Raw genomic sequence first — 17,968 nt, 5'->3', positions numbered from 1 at the left:
CCTCCCCTCTGGTCAGGCACACTTCTTCTGTTTTTTAGGTCAGGACTCTATCCATCAAACATGATTCTGTACAATTTGGGGCACTCACGTATTAAGTAAGCATTCATAGGCAGTGCTCTAGAGCCCTTCACGTCAACATAGACTAAGACTATATGCCTATTTGCTTAATGGTCTATTTGAAAGGTTTAAAGCTTTTCCTGTGTACATATCTTGCCATTTCAACTTTGGTTGTGAGTTCCTGGACTGTAGCACACGTATTTCTATATTTTTGGCATTTCTGGCTACTGCTCAGTATATTGCAGACACATAATCTCTTGCCCAAAGCTTTGGGGACGACTTCAGAATTCATAATATTTTGGATTTTTGAAAGGTAACACAGAGCATAAAACTATGAGGGATGGCCGGGCACGGTGGCTCACACCTGTAATCGAGCATTTTTGGAGACCGAGGTGGGTGGATCACCTGAGGTCAAGAGTTCGAGACCATCCTGGCCAACATGGTGAAACCCCGGCTCTACTAAAAATACAAAAATTAGCTCAGCATGGTGGCGGGCGCCTGTAATACCAGCTTGGGAGGCTGAGGCAGGAGAATTGCTTGAACCTGGAAGGCAGAGATTGCAGTGAGCTGAAAGGGCGCCATTGCACTCCAGCCTGGGTGACAAGAGTGAATGAAACTTCGTCTAAAAAAAAAACAAAAACCGAAACCCAGGGGTCCTCTGGAAGATCCCCGTAATGTAATGCAGTAACATATTTTCATACGATGTGAATATTAATCCTAATTGGGGTGAATAAAGGCTGAATAGTCTTACATCATTTTAGGTTAAGGTTTGCTACCAAATAAGTTTTAAAACATTTTTGTGTTTTGGAACTTTTTATGGTCAGACTTGGGTCCCTGTCCTCTGTCCTCTGACCCAGGTGAAATGCTCTTTCTCTATCACCTTTCTCACAGCAGGGACTCAATTTCTGTCACAGTAATACAGGAAGTCCCTCTGTAGAATCACTTTACATTTTATGTAACAGTCAACGGCCATATAATTAGATATAAGATGTTTGGAATAAATGTATGTAGAAACACGTAAACATATACACATATGTGCAAAAACATAACAAAAGATATAGACCAAATTGTCATTTTTTTACTTCAAAAATTTTTAAGAGATGGGGCGGGGGGGGTCTCACTATGTTGCCCAGGCTGGTCTTGAACTCCTGGCCTCAAGAGATCCTCCTGTCTCAGCCTCCTGAGTTGCTAGAATTACAAGTGCATGCCACCATGACTGGCTCCAAATTGTTCATTTTTAACAATGGTTTCCTCTAACTAGAAGAATTATAGATGATTCGTATTTTTTTCTTATTGATGTTCTGTGTTTTTGATGTTTTCCCCTTAAGCATGTCTTTTTAAAATAGAATACTTCTCTTGGATTTTCTAGGTAGTCAAACATATCATCTTTAAATTGCTTTTTTGTTCCTTTCTTCCTAATACTTGCGTGTCTTTGTTTTCCTGATCTGATTTTATTGGTCAGGATTCCAGAAGGATATTCAGGAGTAATGTGACAGATACTGTTCTCATCGTATTTCTGACTTAAATAGCAAAGAACATATTTTTAGAATTAACAATTTTTTAAAATAGAGACAGTGTCTTGCTGTGTTGTCCAAGTTGGTCTGGAACTCCTGGCCTCAAATGATCCTCCCACCTTGGCCTCCCAAAGTGCTGGGATTACAGATATGAGCCACTGCACTGGGCCAGAATTAACAATTAAATAAACATTATTTTTAAAAGCTTTCATAATTTTGATTTATACCATATAAGGAATCTAAATGGAATAGAAAAAAGATTTTTTCACATAAAAGGATCCAAACAAGTGTGTGGCATAAGGAATTTCACAAATATAATCTTTACCACTGATTCTCCAGAGGATTGAAAATTGAAAATAGAAATAGGTCAGTAGTCATCTAAACACTGATTTATTCTTTATTTAACTATATTTTGAAGAAATACTTTTTTCATCTAAGTTCAAGAAAATATAATCTGAAAACTAAAATGAAGATACATATCTAAAAGGAATGGGGGAAAAAAGCAAATAGCTGCAATAATGTGCTCCAGAAAGAGAATTGGGAAATCTTGAAACAACAACAAAACTCTGAAGTGGAAAAAGATCTAGACAGCGTCAAACAAGAGTCACCAGAAACCAAGCCAAGAAGCACAAAACAAACCAAAAGCTCTAGGAAAAATATCTTTTTTTTTTTTTTTTTAGACAGAGTCTCGCTCTGTTGCCTAGGCTGGAGTGCAGTGGCACAATCTTGGCTCACTGCAATCTCCGCTTCCAGGGTTCAAGAGATTCTCCTGCCTCAGCCTCCTGAGTAGCTGAGACTACAGGCGCCCGCCACCACGCCCAGCTAATTTTTGTATTTTTAGTAGAGACGGGGTTTCACCATGTTGGCCAGGCTAGTCTCGAACTTTCTGACCTCAGGTGATCCACCTACCTCAACCTCCCCAAAAATATCTTATGTATTAATGACTAAGGAACAGATATGAAAACTGTATTAGGGAAGTAAGACACATTTGAGATCAGTTTAAAGTTGATAAGACCAAATTGAAAAGCTACTCGGGAGGCTGAGACAGCAGAATCGCTTGAACCTGGGAGGCAGAGGTTGCAGTGAGCCAAGATCACACCACTACACTCCAGCCTGGGCGACAGAGCAAGACTCCATCTCAAAAAGGAAAGAAGGGAAGGGAAGGGGAGGGGAGGGGAGTGGAAGGGAGTGGAAGGGAGTGGAGGGGAAGGGAAGGAAAGGAAGGAAGAAAGACAATGAGGAGCGGTTGTTTGTGTCTGTAATCCCAGATACTTGGGAGGCTGAAACTGAGGAGGGAGGATCACTTGAGCCCAGGAGCTCAAGACTAGCCGGGGCAGCATAGGGAGACCCATCAAAGAAAGAAAGGGAGGGAGGGAGGGAGGGAGGAAGGAAGGAGAGAGAAAGAAGGAAAGAAAGAGAGAAAGAAGACAGAAAGAGAAAGAAGGAAATAAAGAAAGAGAGAAAGAAAAAAGAAAGAAAGAAGGAAAGAAAGAAAGAAGATAGAGAAAATAAGAAAAATGCACCCCACCATCCAAAAAATAATGACTTGTACATAAATCACGGACAAGTGTGCCGCAGTTATCTACGCATGGCAGCGCAAGAGCTATGATGCTGGTTTGCTTGAACCCAGAAGGCAGAGGTTGCAGTAGGCTGAGACTGTGCTATTGCACTCCAGCCTGGGTGACAGAGCGAGACCCTGTCTAAAAAAAAAAGCTATAATCCTGGCTACCCTATCATTGTGTAATTCAAGTCCCCAATTCTGACCCTTGCCCCACCCACCAACAGGATTTCTGTTGAGGTACTCGCTGGCTTGTTGCAATCCAGAAAGGAGCCAGAAATATTCACTAAGAACTTACTTTTTTTTTCTCCCCCATGGGCCACGAAATTGGTTTTTATTCCAGGAATGTCTTTGTAAAGAGAAGGAGGTTCTATAGAATAGTGCAGATCACAACATAATAAAAGGAAAGCAAAATTATATTTTAAGGGAAACTTTGCTGAAACAATGCTGACACCAGCTATTTTTGGATCACAAGATAATTGCATATCTTAAGGGAGAGGCTATCCTGTGACTATAGTGGTTTACAGGAAATCTTAGCTGTTAAAAATCATTGCAGTTCTATTGTTTTACTTGTTTTCTATAAGTAACTTTCCTAGCCCAATCTACTATCATGATAATCTATCTTCTAGTGTTTAAAGTGTTATGTTTTAGCACATCCAAAATATTCAAGTGATGACGTTATCATGACTTGCTTTCAGATGACTGTTTTCTACCTGGAAAAGTCAGGTTTTAGCTCTTTCCAGAAGCAGCGTGACTTCAGGAGAGAAAGTTCTTTTGCAACTCAAAAGGATCCAAAAATGAGGCAGAAGTCTACCTACAGACATATACATGCGGCGTCTATAACCATGCACCTTATACCACCTTATACCAATAAGGCAGCCCCCTCACGCTTACCCCTTTCTCACTGCAGTCAGCCATGGGACCAAGAGGTGTGGCCTACCTTCCCCACCAGAGCCTGTGATGGGACTCTCTTCTGCAAACAAAAGAGCCATAGAACTAAGAGGCTGAGGACCAGAGACTGCTGAGGAACCTCAATCTATTTGAGAACAAAACCAATGGACAATATCCAGTTTGAGGAACTGTGTTGGGAATAAAGAAGGGGAATCCAGTTTGAGGAATTGTGTTGGGAGCTGGCAGCATACGGCCTCCCACTAAAGGAATAAAGAAGGGGTCCCAGCCTGAAGAGCACCTGTCTGAGGGCTGCTGTGAGCATTAACCAGAAAAAAAAAAAAAAGGGTGCCACTTCTAGATACATGCCGCAAATAATTGAAAACAAGGACTCAAACAGGTACTCAAACAGCCATGTTCATAGCAGCATCATTCACAATAGCCAAAGGCAGAAACACCCAAGCTTTGCTCAACAGGGAAATGCATAAACCAAGTGTGGTCTATACAGATAGTGGGATATTATTCAGCCATAATAAAAGGGAATGAAATTCTGATATAAGCTGCAACATGGATGAACCTTGAAAATATTATGCTAAGTGAAAGAAGCCAGGCACAAAAGGATAAATATTATATAACTTCACTTACATGAGGTACCTATAATAGGCAAAGTCATAGTGGCAGAAAGCAGAAGAGCTTAGTCGGGGCTAGGAGGAGGGGAAAGGGGAATATTGTTTAATGGATACGGTTTCAGTTTGGGATGATAAAGTTCTGGAGGTGGATAGTGGTGATGGTTGTACAACACTGTGGTTTACTGCCACTGAGTTGTGTACCTAAAAATGGTAAAAATGGTAAAATTTTAGGGTTTTAAATTTTATTTTATACTTCTCCACTTTATTTTGTTTTTTTCTTTAATTTTTTATTTCCACAAGTTTTTGGGGAATTCCACAGGTCTATTTGGTTATGTGAATAAGTTCTTCAGTGGTGATTTGTGAGATTCTGGTGCGCCCATCACCCGAGCAGTATACACTGAACCCAATTTGTAGTGTTTTATCCCTCATCTGCTTCCCATCCTTTCCTCCTGAGTCCCCAAAGTCTACTGTGTCATTCTTATGCCTTTGCATCCTCACAGCTTAGCTTCCACTTATGAGTGAGAACATACGATGTTTGGTTTTCCATTCCTGAGTTACTTCACTTGGAATAATAGTTTCCAATCTCATCCAGGTTGCTGTGAATGCCATTAATTCATTCCTTTTTATGGCTGAGTAGTATTACATCGAACATATATACCACAGTTTCTTTATCCGCTCATTGATTAACAGGGATTTGGGTTGGTTCCACATTTGTGCAATGGTGAATTGTGCTGCTATAAGCATGCGTGTGAAAGTATCTTTTTCGTGTAATGACTTCTTTTCCTCTGGGTAGATACCCAGTAGTGGGATTGCTGAATCAAATGGTAGTTCTACTTTTAGTTCTTCTAGAAATCTCCACACTGTTTTCCAGAGTGGTTGTACTAGTTTACATTCCTACCAGCAGTGAAGAAGTGTTGCCTTTTCACTGCATCCACGCCAATATCTATTATTTTTTGATTATGGCCATTCTTATAGGAGTAAAGTGGTATCGCATTGTGGTTTTGATTTGCATTCCACTGATCACTAGTGATGTTGAGCATTTTTCCACACGCTTGTTGGCCATTTGTATATCTTCTTTTGAGAATTATCTATTCATGTCCTTAACCCACTTTTTGATGGGATTGTTCATTTTTTTCTTGCTAATTTGTTTGAGTTCGTTGCAGATTCTGGATGTAAGTCCTGTGTCAGATGTATAGATTGTGAAGATTGTCTCCCACTCTGAAATTTTAGGTTATGTATAGTTTACCACAATGAAAATCCAAAACAAAGGATATAAATATTCAAACCATTCTTCCAAAGGTACTTCAAAGTTCCTATGTCTGCCTGGCACAAGGTTACTGCCCAGTATATGCTAGTTTCTCTTCCTTTTATCTTGCTGCTTCTCCTGCCACCTTCCTTCACCACTCCACATTCATCACATTCAGCTTTCAGGGTGCCATTAGGACTCCAGGCCACTCCACACCCGACTCACTCACTTCTTACTTCAGAGGAGGCTGCGCTTAACGTTCCTGAAAGAGGTTGCAAAGTGATTAGAGGACTTCATTCCAGCAATTTCCTTCCTGTCTCTGGTGTCATCAATTTTTCCATCTCCACTGGGTCATTCTGATCAATAGACCCATGAGTATCCATAATTAAAAACAACCAACTGCCTGGGTGTGGTGGCTCATGCCTGTAATCCCAGCACTTTGGGTCAACCAACAGGCCGAGGCAGGCGGATCACCCGAGGTTGGGAGTTCAAGACTATCCCGGCCAACATGGCAAAACCCAGTCTCTATTAAAAGTACAAAGGTTAGCCAGGCATGGAGGCAGGTGCCTGTAATTCCAGCTACTTGGGAGGCTGAGGCAGGAGAATTGCTTGAACTTGGGCAGCAGAGGTTGCAGTAAGCTGAGATTGTGCCAATGCATTCCAGCCTGGGTAACAGAGCGAGACTTTGTCTCAAAAAAAAGAAAGAAAGAAAAAAAGAAACCAACCAAACAAAACCCAAAAAGCCCTGAGCCCACATTACCCTGTAGCAACTTCCCAATCCTTTGCCCTTGCTCTTCTGCATGGCAAGAGTTCTTGAGAATTATCTGTGCTGTTTCTACTCAACTCCATCCTCAACTCACTGCCCTTTGGCTTCCATCTCCACCAGAGAACTGAAATTACCATCGTCAAGGTTACCACTGATCCCCATTTGCCTAAGTCACTGGTCAATCCTCATCAACTTGGTTTCACTGTGGCGTTCAGTGGCTGACACCTTCCTCTAGAAGCACGGCCTTTTCTTGGCTCCGTGGGCACCACTCTCTCCTGGCTTTACTCCTATCTCATTGCCTCCTTCGCTGGTGCCTCCTCCTGCGTTCTAAAGGTTGAAGTCCCTTCCTCTCAGTACTTTCGCCCTTGGTGATTTCACCCTGACTCAAGGCTGTAAATGCTATTCAGATGCTGATGACTCCAAATTTTATCTGTAGCACTGACCTTTCTCTTGAATGCTAAACTCAGAAATCCACCAGTCTGCTGGACTCTCCAAGGCGGATAGCCAGGCCTCTCCAGGTTAAAACATCGAAAGTAGAACTTTTTATCCCTCCCTAGGCTTTACCATCATAATCATCCTCTTCTTCATCTTCCCCATCTTGATAAATGTTACCACCCTTCATGCAGGTGGCCAGATCCAAATTCTCCTCAGCGGATTCTGCTTAAAACTCTCTAGCGGCTTCCCATTGCAGTTAGGAAAACATCGCGGGGTGATCAGATACAGTGTGACGTGGCCTCTGCCCTGTGACGTCATTTGGCTTCTCCCGGTGTGCTACATCATGGGTCTTTCTTTTCCCAGGACACATTTTGCTTGGTCCTGGGTTTGTGCTGGCTGTTTCCCTCCCTGGAAGGCCCTTTTTCCAGATCTTCACCTAGCACAATCTCCTTAATTTATAAAGAATTCTTATAAATCAATATAAATTACTAACTTCCCAGTGAAAAGGTGGCAAAGGATACAAAGAGACAAGCCACAGAAGAGGAAAACCAGTGTATTTCCTCTTCTGTGACTTAAGTCAGGTAAAATGATGTTTTTTATTTATGTTTTTTGAGACAAAGACTTGCTCTGTTGCCCAGGCTAGAGTGCAGTGGTGTGATCTTGGCTCACTGCAACCTCTGCCTCCTGGGTCAAGTGATTCTCCTGCCTCAGCCTCCCGAGTAGCTGGGGTTACAGGCACACGCCACCACACCCAGCTAATTTTTGTATTTTTAGTAGAGATGGGGTTTCACCATGTTGGCCAGGCTGGTCTTGAACTCCTGACTACAAGTGATCCACCTGCCTCGGCCTCCCAAAGTGCTGGGATTACAGGCGTGAGCCACTGTGCCTGGCCTAACACGATACTTTACCTGATTTATAACACAAGACATACAAAGGCACAAAACTAAAATGAGGTCGCATGGGTTACCTATTAGATTGGCAAAGGTAAAAAAAAATCTGGTGATGACCGTGTTGGTAAGAGGTTAGGGAAGAGACACTATCACATGTTTTGTTTGTGGGAACAGACATGAGTACATTTATGCAAAGTAATTGATGGTATTCATCAAACTTTGCAATGTACATACCCCTTGCCCCAGAAATGTTATTTCTGCGAATTTTCCTGCAGATGTGCTGGCACATATACAAGATTATGGATATACAAGTTTCTTCATTGCAGCTTTGTTTGTAATAAGTAAAAGATTTGAAATAGTCATCCATTAATATAGGACTAGTTTAATGAATAATTAATAATACAATGGAATACAAGGCAGTGTTTACAAAAACTAAGCTGTTCTACATGCTTTGCTATTAAACCATCTCCAGGATATATAATTAAATAAAAGAAGCAAAATGCAGGCTGAAGGTGTAAAGCATGATACACCTTCATTCCGGAAGTTGGATGGAAAAATTTATGAATTTTGCTTGTTTTTTTTGAGATGGAGTCTTGCTCTGTTGCCAGGCTGGAGTGCAGTGGTACAGTCTTGGCTCACTGCAACCGCTGACTCCCTGGTTCAAGTGATTCTCCTACCTCAGCCTCCTGAGTAGCTGGGATTACAGGCACATGCCACCATGCCCAGCTGATTTTTGTATTTTTAGTAGAGACGGGGTTTCACCATGTTGGCCAGGATGGTTTCAATCTCCTGACCATGTGATCCGCCCGCCTCGACCTCCCAAAGTGCTGGGATTACAGGCATAAGCCACCGCGCCCAGCTGAATATTTTTGATTATATATACATAGAATATCTCTGGAAGAAAATATAGGAAACTAACAGACAGTCTTTGGAGAGGGAAATAACATGGATAGTAAGGAAGATAGTCTTAACTTTTACTATACACCCCCTTTTACCTTTTGTTTCTTACCATGTGTATATTACCTATTCAATTAATAAATAATTGAAAAAAATACATAAAATGTGTATAGGAAGAAGGGCCCATGAGAGGCTGAGAAACAATTACCTGCAAAGTAAGAGGAAAGGAGAGAGAATTGTAGCAGCAGTCAGGGGTGAGACTTCCAACAACTTACCTGAAGGAACCCTGGGCCCACCCATAGATAGCACAATGAGGCCAATAGGATAAAGCCTGAAGAGTACCCTCTGGGCTTGGTGATTCCCGTGCAGATTCTTAGTTAGGAATGATTTTGGTTGGCACAAAATCCTACTCTGTAATTTTTATTTTTATTACTTATTTATTTACTTATTTTTGAGACGGAGTCTCGCTCTGTCACACAGGCTGGAGTACAGTGGCACAATCTCAGTTCACTGCAACCTCCACCTCCTGGGTTCAAGTGATTCTCCTACCTCAGCCTCCCAAGTAGCTGGGATTACAGGCATGCACCACCATGCCCAGCAAATTTTTGTATTTTCAGTAGACACGGGGTTTCACCATGTTGACCAGTCTGGTCTAGAACTCCTGACCTCAGGTGATCTGCCCACCTCAGCCTCCCAAAGTGCTGGGATTATAGGCATGAGCCACTGTGCCCAACCCTCTGGCTACATAATTTTTAAAATAGCCACCCAACATCTTTTGGACAGCTTTTCTCTCTTTGGGGAATTTCATGCCCTATGAATCTTGACTTCCCTTGGAGGAAGCAGGAAGCTCACTTTCCCTTGGGGTTAGGGCTTAGTCTTTGACACAGGTTCTGCCAGTGAGAGCCCAACCGAGACATTGTTTAGAAGGAAGGTAATGCAAGGAAACAGCTCCTGTGAGAGGGTGGTGGTGTGGGTGCCTGGCTTTGGGGCAGCAGTGGTGGAGATTCTGGCACCACACACTGGCAGAGCCCGGGCCTGGCATGGCATTTCATCTGAGCATTCTGAATGAAAAACATGTGGCCTGCCACATTTGTGCACAGTTGGTCTGGAGTGGCGCTAGCTGCAAAGCCCCACACCTGATTCTTGGACTCCCATGGAAATTTTGGTAGTATATTTAAAAATATACAGGCAGTGGCTCAGGCCTGTAATCCCAGCATTTTGGGAGGCCAAGGTGTGTGAATCACCTGAAGTCAGAAGATCGAGACCAGCCTGACCAACATGGTGAAACCCATGTCTACTAAAAATTCAAAAAAAAAAAAAAAAATTAGCCAGACGTGGTGGTGGACACCTGTAGTCCCAGCTATTCGGGAGTCTGAGGCAGGAGAATCTCTTGAACTCAGGAGGTGGAGATTGCAGTGAGCCAAGACCACGCCACTGCACTCCAGCCTGGGCAACAAAGTGAGACTCCACTGCCCCACCCCCGCGAAAAAAAATCACTTGATAAATTCCTTTTCTGTTTTAAATAACTTAGAATGGATTTTGTAGTGATTTTTTCTGGAGGGTGGACGTAGGTTAAAAAGATGTCAAGGAGCCTGGGCAACAAAGAAAAACTTCATCTCTACAAAAAATAAAAATTTGCTGGGCTTGATGGTTTGTAGTAGTAGTCTCAGCTACTTGGGAGACTGAGGTGGAAGGATCGCTTGAGCTCAGGAGTTGGAGGCTATAGTGAGCTATATCACACCACTGCACTCTAGCCTGGGAGACAGAGCAATACTCCATCTTAAAAAAAAAAAAAAGAAGAAGTCAAGGGTAAATATGGATGTTGGAAGCCAGTTTTCTCACTGTTGGAGTGGGAGGTTACAGGTAAGCAAGGGAGGGTGTTAGAAAGATCCAGATGGCACTGAATTAGCATTGGAGACATCAGTATGACTCATGCTTAGCTTAATACTGATACAGATGGTACATATAGAACTATTTTTAGATATATGGATATACATAGGCAAATATAGTATATGGACATATATTTCCTTGCTCTCTCAGCTGAAAGGCTTAGAGGCAATAACACCCCAATAGCAACAAGCACCCCAATAACTGAGCAATAGCAACAGGCCTAGATCTTAGTTTCTTTCTTTCTTTTCTTTTTTTTTTTTTAAGACAGAGTCTCTCTCTGTTGCCCAGGTTGGAGAGTAATGGCGCGATCTCGGCTCACTGCAACCTCTGTCTCCCAGGTTCAAGCAATTCTCTCACCTCAGGCTTCCAAGTACAGGCACCTGCCACCACGTCTGTCTAATTTTTTGTGTTTTTACTAGAGACGAGGTTTTGCTATGTTGGCCAGGCTGGTCTCGAACTCCTGACCTCAGGTGATCCGTCTCCCTCGGCCTCCCAAAGTGCTGGGATTATAAAAATGAATCGGCCGGGCACAGTGACTCAGTTTCTACCACCATTTTCCAATAAAAGAAACCAAGGACTCTTAGAGAAATGGCTGATTCAAGGAGTAGGGCAGGAAAGGTGAACCTAGAGGCATCACAACTACATGAAATGTGCAGATCTTTCTTGGCTACTAACGAAACTTAACTAATAAAGACAATTTTATGAAATACAGGAAATCTGATATGGACTGTGATATAGACAATATCAAGGAATTACTGTTAATTTTTTAGGAGTGACAATGACATTGAAATTCTATAAGAAAATGTCCGTATTTTTAGAGATGCATCCCGAAGGATGAGGGGCTAAAATGACATGATATCTGGAATTTGCTGTAAAGAAAGAGGAAAATTGGGATAGATGAAGAAGTGTGGCAAATCTTGGTAACTGCTGAATCTCGGGTTCCTTGTAGAATGTTCTCTGCTTCTGAGTATGCTTGAAATTTTTCACTAACGGTTTTTGTCTTTTCTTTTCTTTTCTTTTTTTTTTGAGATGGAGTTTTGCTCTGTCACCCAGGTTGGAGTGCAATGACTTCATCTCGGCTCACTGCAACCTCCGTCTCCCGGGTTCAAGTGATTCTCCTGTCTCAGCCCCCTGAGTAGCTGAGATTACAGGTGACCACCCCCATGCCCAGCTAATTTTTTTGTATTTTTAGTAGAGATGGGGTTTCACCATATTGGCCAGGCTGGTCCTGACCTCAGGTGATCCGCCCGCCTCGGCCTCCCAAAGTGCTGGGATTACAGGCGTGGGCCACCGTGCCCAGCCTCATAATGCATTTTTTAAAAAAGCTAGAAAAAGATTTGGGTTGAGAATAGAGTTGGCAATGTTTATTCCACCTGTAATCCCAGGCTGCGTAGGAGCTCCAGTGTGATGGGCACTGCTGTGGCTGAGAGGGACGTGTGGGTGGGTGGTCTGCCCCCGATCCAGGGCTGAGCCAGGAGGGCCTCTGATCCCAGATATGGCGTTGAGAAAGGGGAGTTGACTGCTGGACGACTCGTTTTTTTCTCTTTCTCAGTGGCTGGCTGGGAAACCCAGGGCGCCTTTTCTTGACATTGCCCTATGCTCTCTAGCCCATGGAAGGCACACTGAACAACAGAAGAAACAGAAGCTCCCACCCCACTTGTGTGTTTGTGGCTACCTAGCAGTTCTTGCTACTCTACTGTAGGGTGTGAGAAACAGTGATTATGGTAGAGTTTGTGATGTTTGTTTTTCCCAAGATCAAAACCCCATCTCCCCTCTGTTAACATAAACCATCAAAAGGTCGATCTGTATTTAATTTTCCTTGGGTGGTCCTGGGTTGACATCTTACCCTTTTGTCTTACCATAGGAACTTGGGAACCCAATCCTTTGTTCCATCTGCTCCGAAGACAGCCCACCACCCGCTGCTGGCCTGGTGGTTCCAGCATGGATTCTGTGTTTTGAAACCTCGTCTAAAGTTACAGGGAACAAGAGATCCTTAACATTTCATGTGAGCGTTCTGAGCGAAAAGCCTGTGTCCTGGCCACATTCATGCACATTGGTCTGCATTCATGAGAAAGGCCGCAGAGCAGGAGTGAGGCCAAAAATATGACCCCTCCCCGCCCCCATGTCTTAAAGGCTCCCCTACATTGAACAGACTGTCCTGTTGCTTGCAAAGGAGTAAATGAAGCCCACTTTGGAGTGAAGGAACAGGCCTCTGATGTCCTGCGATCTGGCTAGGGCTTGCTCTGTCGCCCGCCTGGCCCATGGTGGCTTCTTTCCTTCTTCCCAAAGTGGAGTTCAGGGGAAAGGAGTGTCAAGACAAAAACTGCCGTAACAGCTCCTGGAACCTGAGCTCACTGCATTTTGAAAGTGCCTCTGCAAGCTGGAATTCTTCAGGGAGGCCACTCATTCAATCTGAGCACAGATGCATGACCAATCTGACCCTACTGAAGCACAGGTTTCTCTGGCACCTGCAAGGCAGGGCTAGCCCAGAAATGCAGAAATGTACACAGGCCCATGTGCTCGCTTGCTCACATGACCAATCACAACCCACAGAGGACACCTAGAGCCAGTAGGAGGAGCACAGGAAGGCCAAGCGTCCCTCCTACCTGGGCATTGCTTAGCCTGGGGCCATCCACTCACTTCACTGCACACAAAGAATGCACCCACTTGGTGACTACAGGACAACAGTGTTGGAAACTGAGCAGTGACGTGAAACTTCATATCATTATCCTTCTTTTCATTTCCCTGCAGTCTGGAGTCTGGTCCTATTGAAAAATCCTAAAAAGACTGGATCCAAATCATAAAACACAGCTTGTATGCAGAATTACTATGATGTGGGCATCTTGAATTCATTACGCCTGTGGTTTTATAGGGCATATTTAAAATGTATACACTAAAGTGAATATAAACTTTACGGTTCATTTTGCCCAAGAGAAAGGGACGGATGAGAGGAAATGAAAGCTGTTCTCTGGCACACTTACCATGGAGCTTCACTCACTCAAGGCAGCTGATACCGCTGGGTCCTGGAGGTCTGCACAGCGCCACCTCCCAGGACTACCTCCCTTTGGGTGGTGCTCATTTCTCCCAGGCTGACAATTGTGTTCTCAGTTTCCCACACATCACTTGAAAATCTGCTCATATGACCACCTTAGAGCTCGGAGCGAAATTGCTCACATTTTTCAGGTGTATGGATGCAATTATACAGCTAACAATCCGGGGCTGTTGCTCACCTGTGCATGGGCATTTATCAATCATGCCTAAACCTTCCCGGAGATGGGTCCAGAGATAAACAACTTCAGGTGTGACCATGAAAGTCAAGGCTGGGAAAGCAGACTTGAAAAGTTTAACCTAAAGGATCTTGATTTTCAGGTGAGGCAGAACCCCCTAATGTAGAGAAGCTCTAATGAAATGCAAGGCAACCCCAGTTGTTGTGGCAGTCTAGCCCTTGTTAAGGTTCTTAAAGTCACTTGTGGTCACTAAGTTGTCTGGATGAAATAAGTAGTACATGCTAACTTTATGGATAAAATAAATCATAATATTTAAAATACTCAGGACAGTAATTGACACATAGTAAGTGTTGTATGCAATTTGTTTCAAAATCTGGTTTCCAAAGCACTGTCATCTCTCTTCTCTTCTCTCTCTCTCTCGCTCTCTCTGTCTCATCTATGGAGAGACATTGGTTTTGAATTGAGGCCCTACCACATTGTAGCTGTGCAATTTAAGGCAAGTTAAATAATCTTTCTTTGCCTCAGTTTCTTCATCCATGCAATAGAAATACAAATTGTATATTGCAATAATATTTTGAGGATTTCATAAGTGACTATTAAAACTCTTAAAGTCTGTATAAAATCAGAGCTGCAGGCTGAATGTGGTGGCTCACGCCTGTAATCCCAGCACTTTGAGAGGCCGAGGTGGGAGGATTATTTGAGCCCAGGACTTCGAGACCAGCCTGGGCAACCTAGTGAGAGGCTGTCTCTATTTAAAAAAAAAAAGAAAGAAAGAAAAAAGAAAAACTCTGTAAGTGCTAGGCGTTATAATTATTATATCTGGATCGATGTTAATAATAGTATTTCTGAATGGTAGAATCATAGATGAATGTCTATTTCATATTATGTTGAGTAAGTTGAAGCTTCCTCTGGCTGGGGTACATTTTCTTGGTCTTCCTATTCTTTGTGTGCTTAACCCTGTGTCTGGCCTATAGTAGCTACTCAATAAATGTTGAATTCAGCCGCTAAGATTGCATTGCATGGGCCAGGTGGCTCATGTACCTGGTGGCTCATGCCTGTAATCCCAGCACTTTGGGAGGCTAAGGTGGGTGGATCACTTGAGCTCAGGAATTTGAGACCAGCCTAACCAACGTGGTGAAATCCCATCTCCACAAAAAATACAAAAATTACCCAGGCATGGTGGCGTGCACCTGTAAGCCCAGCTACTCAGGAGGCTGAGGTAGGAGAATTGTTTGTACCTGACAGGTGGAGCTTGCAGTGAGCCAACATTGCACCACTGCACTCCAGCCTGGGTGACAGAGTGACACTCTGTCTCAAAAAAAAAAAAGACTGCATTGTGTAATCAGTACCTCTCCCAGATATCGTATTATCCATGGTCGTTGTCTCATATTTTCATAGCTTTCTAGGAAGTTTCTGGAACAAAATTGGTATGAGATGAAATAAAGCCTAGTAAGTACCAATTCACATGAACATATTCCTCACAAAATTGTGTCTCTTTTTCAAGACTCTGGAGGGCTTAGATAACAGGTTCTGGGCTTGTGCTCTCAAGGGAGGCCCCTCTGTAAGCCTGTGCTATGTGATTTGCCAGAAAAACAACAAACTACCAGTTAATCATCTGCATATGTGGCCCATGTACTGCTGGCCCCTGGGAATGGTAAGTAAATGGGATTTTTATGGAAGTCAGACCTCTGAACAGGCAGTGAAATTGGCAGTCAAGGAAAACATAAATAGCAAAAAACACGATTATAAGAAAGCATCTATGGTATGATTTCATATGTGTAAAACTACATATATAAATCTTATATGCATATATGTAGGGAATGTCTTAAAATATAAATGGTAGTTATCTTTGGTAGCGGGATTTAGTGCAGTTTTTTCTCTTTGTTTACACTTTTTCTATACAGAAAAAATACACACAATTATATATGAGGAAGAAAAAAATAACCATGCAAAAAGGAAACTGATTGGTTCAATAAACTTCAAAAATTAACTGTTAGGGGCTGAGCCCAGTGGCTGATGCCTGTAATCCCAGCACTTTGGGAGGCTAAGGCGAGAAGATCACTTGAGCTGAGGAGTTCAAGACCAGCCGGGGCAACAAAGTGCTACTCCCTACCTCTACAAAAAATTTCAAAATTAGTTAGGCATGGTGGCATACATCTGCAGTCCCAGCTACTTGGGAGACTGAGGCAGAAGGATCACTTGAGCCCAGGAGGCAAGGCTGCAGTGGGCTGCGTTTGTGCCACTGCCCTCCAGCCTGGGTCATAGAGCCAGATCCTGTCTCAAAAACATATGTCTATATAAAACAAGCAAACATTAACTATAAGGATTAGAAATCTGATGTTTAGTAGGTATTCTAGACTTAGCAAATAACAATACAGGACACCCAGTTAAAGTTTGATGAACAATTATAGGTACTCCCTGTATAATATTTTGGGCATTGCCTCTTCTTATTTTTTTTTTCAAAAAATGAAAAGAAATGTAAAGTAGGAGTATAGCTTCTACACTTCTACCATTATTGTTATTTCTTTTCATTCTTTTCTCTGTAAGTAGGTTTTACATGGTCCAGAGTCATACCATGTGTGTGCAGTTTTCATTCACTTAACAAATCATATTGGTTCGCTACTGGGGACAAGGTGCTGTGCTAAGCACTGGGGATACAGTAGGGGTAACACAGGTTTGCTGTTGCCTCTACTCAACATAAAATCATTTTGCACAGTTTTTGCATTAAAAATTTTAAATGAATGCATAATCTGCTATCAAGTTAGTATATTCCATTTTACTTAACCAATCTTCCATTGTGGCTTAATTTATTCATTTGTTTGCATATTAGCTTTTTGATATTATAAATAATAATGCGCTGAATGGCTTTGTACATCTAACTTTTCTCACTTTTTTGAATTATTTTAAGGATAGACGCTTAAAAATACTATTTTAGGTGGGGCACAGTGGCTCACGCCTGTAATCCTGGCACTTTGGGATGGGGAGGCAGCTGGATCGCCCGAGGTCAGGAGTTCAAGACTAGCCTGGCCAACATGGTGAAACCCTGTCTCTACTAAAAATACAAAAATTAGCCTGGTGTGGTGGCACACGCATGTAATCCCAGCTACTCAGGAGGCTAAGACAGGAGAATTGCATCATGAACCCAGGAGGTGGAGGTTGCATTGAGCCAAGCCAAGATTCCACCACTGCATTCCAGCCTGGGCAACAGAATGAGACTGTCTCAAAAAAGAAAAAAAAAAACTTTTACTTTTAGGCTAGTTGGAATTTCATAATAATTTCTTTAGAAAAGGTTAATTGGCTAGAATGACAAAAAAAATCAAAGCCTATATATTTCCTTTCCTTTTTTTTTTTTTTTTTTTTTGAGACAAGTTCTCGTTCTGTTGCCCAGGCTGGAGTGCAGGTGCCATCTCGGCTCACTGCAGCCTCAACCCCCCAGGCTCAAGTGATCCTCCTGCCTCAGCCTCCCAAGTAGCTGGGACTACAGGTGTGCGCCACCAACCCTGGATAACTTTTTTGTATTTTTTGTAGAGACAGGGTTTCACCGTGTTGCCAGGCTATTCTCAAACTCCTGGGCTGAAGCAATCCACCCATCTCATCCTCCCAGAGTGTTGGGATTACAGACGTGAGTCACTGCGCCCGGCCAAAGTCTGTATTTCTTTGCCTGCAAATATGTTTAATCATCTTTCCATATATGTGTTTGCAAATTTTATTTGGTGGGTTGTCTACTCATTTTGTGGGGAAGGTCTTGGTGATGTTCCTTACTTTATGAAATCACACAAAAGGTTATTAAGTTTGTATAGTGTTTGTTTTGCACTTTTCAGCCTATTGGTGCCTTATTTTTGGTTATTGATTTTATTTTTATTTTTTACTTAGAGCAATTTAACATTGTATCTATTAAAATCTGTTCATCTTTCGATTTCAAGTGTTTCTTAGTACAGAATGTCATTTTTCTTTTTTTTTTTTTTTTTTTT

General features: G+C 42.5%; 1 pseudogene; it reads left to right on the top strand.

The window, feature by feature from the left end:
- The first annotated feature begins 14,043 nt into the window (after window positions 1–14,043).
- Window positions 14,044–17,968, top strand: part of LOC108539127 (eukaryotic translation initiation factor 4B pseudogene) — a 14,215-nt pseudogene continuing 10,290 nt past the window's right edge.

This window comes from Rhinopithecus bieti, unplaced genomic scaffold, assembly GCF_001698545.2.
Source record: "Rhinopithecus bieti isolate Rb0 unplaced genomic scaffold, ASM169854v2 scaffold_16097, whole genome shotgun sequence".
NCBI classification, from domain to species: Eukaryota; Metazoa; Chordata; class Mammalia; order Primates; family Cercopithecidae; genus Rhinopithecus; species Rhinopithecus bieti.
This window is presented reverse-complemented; position numbering and strand designations above follow the sequence as displayed.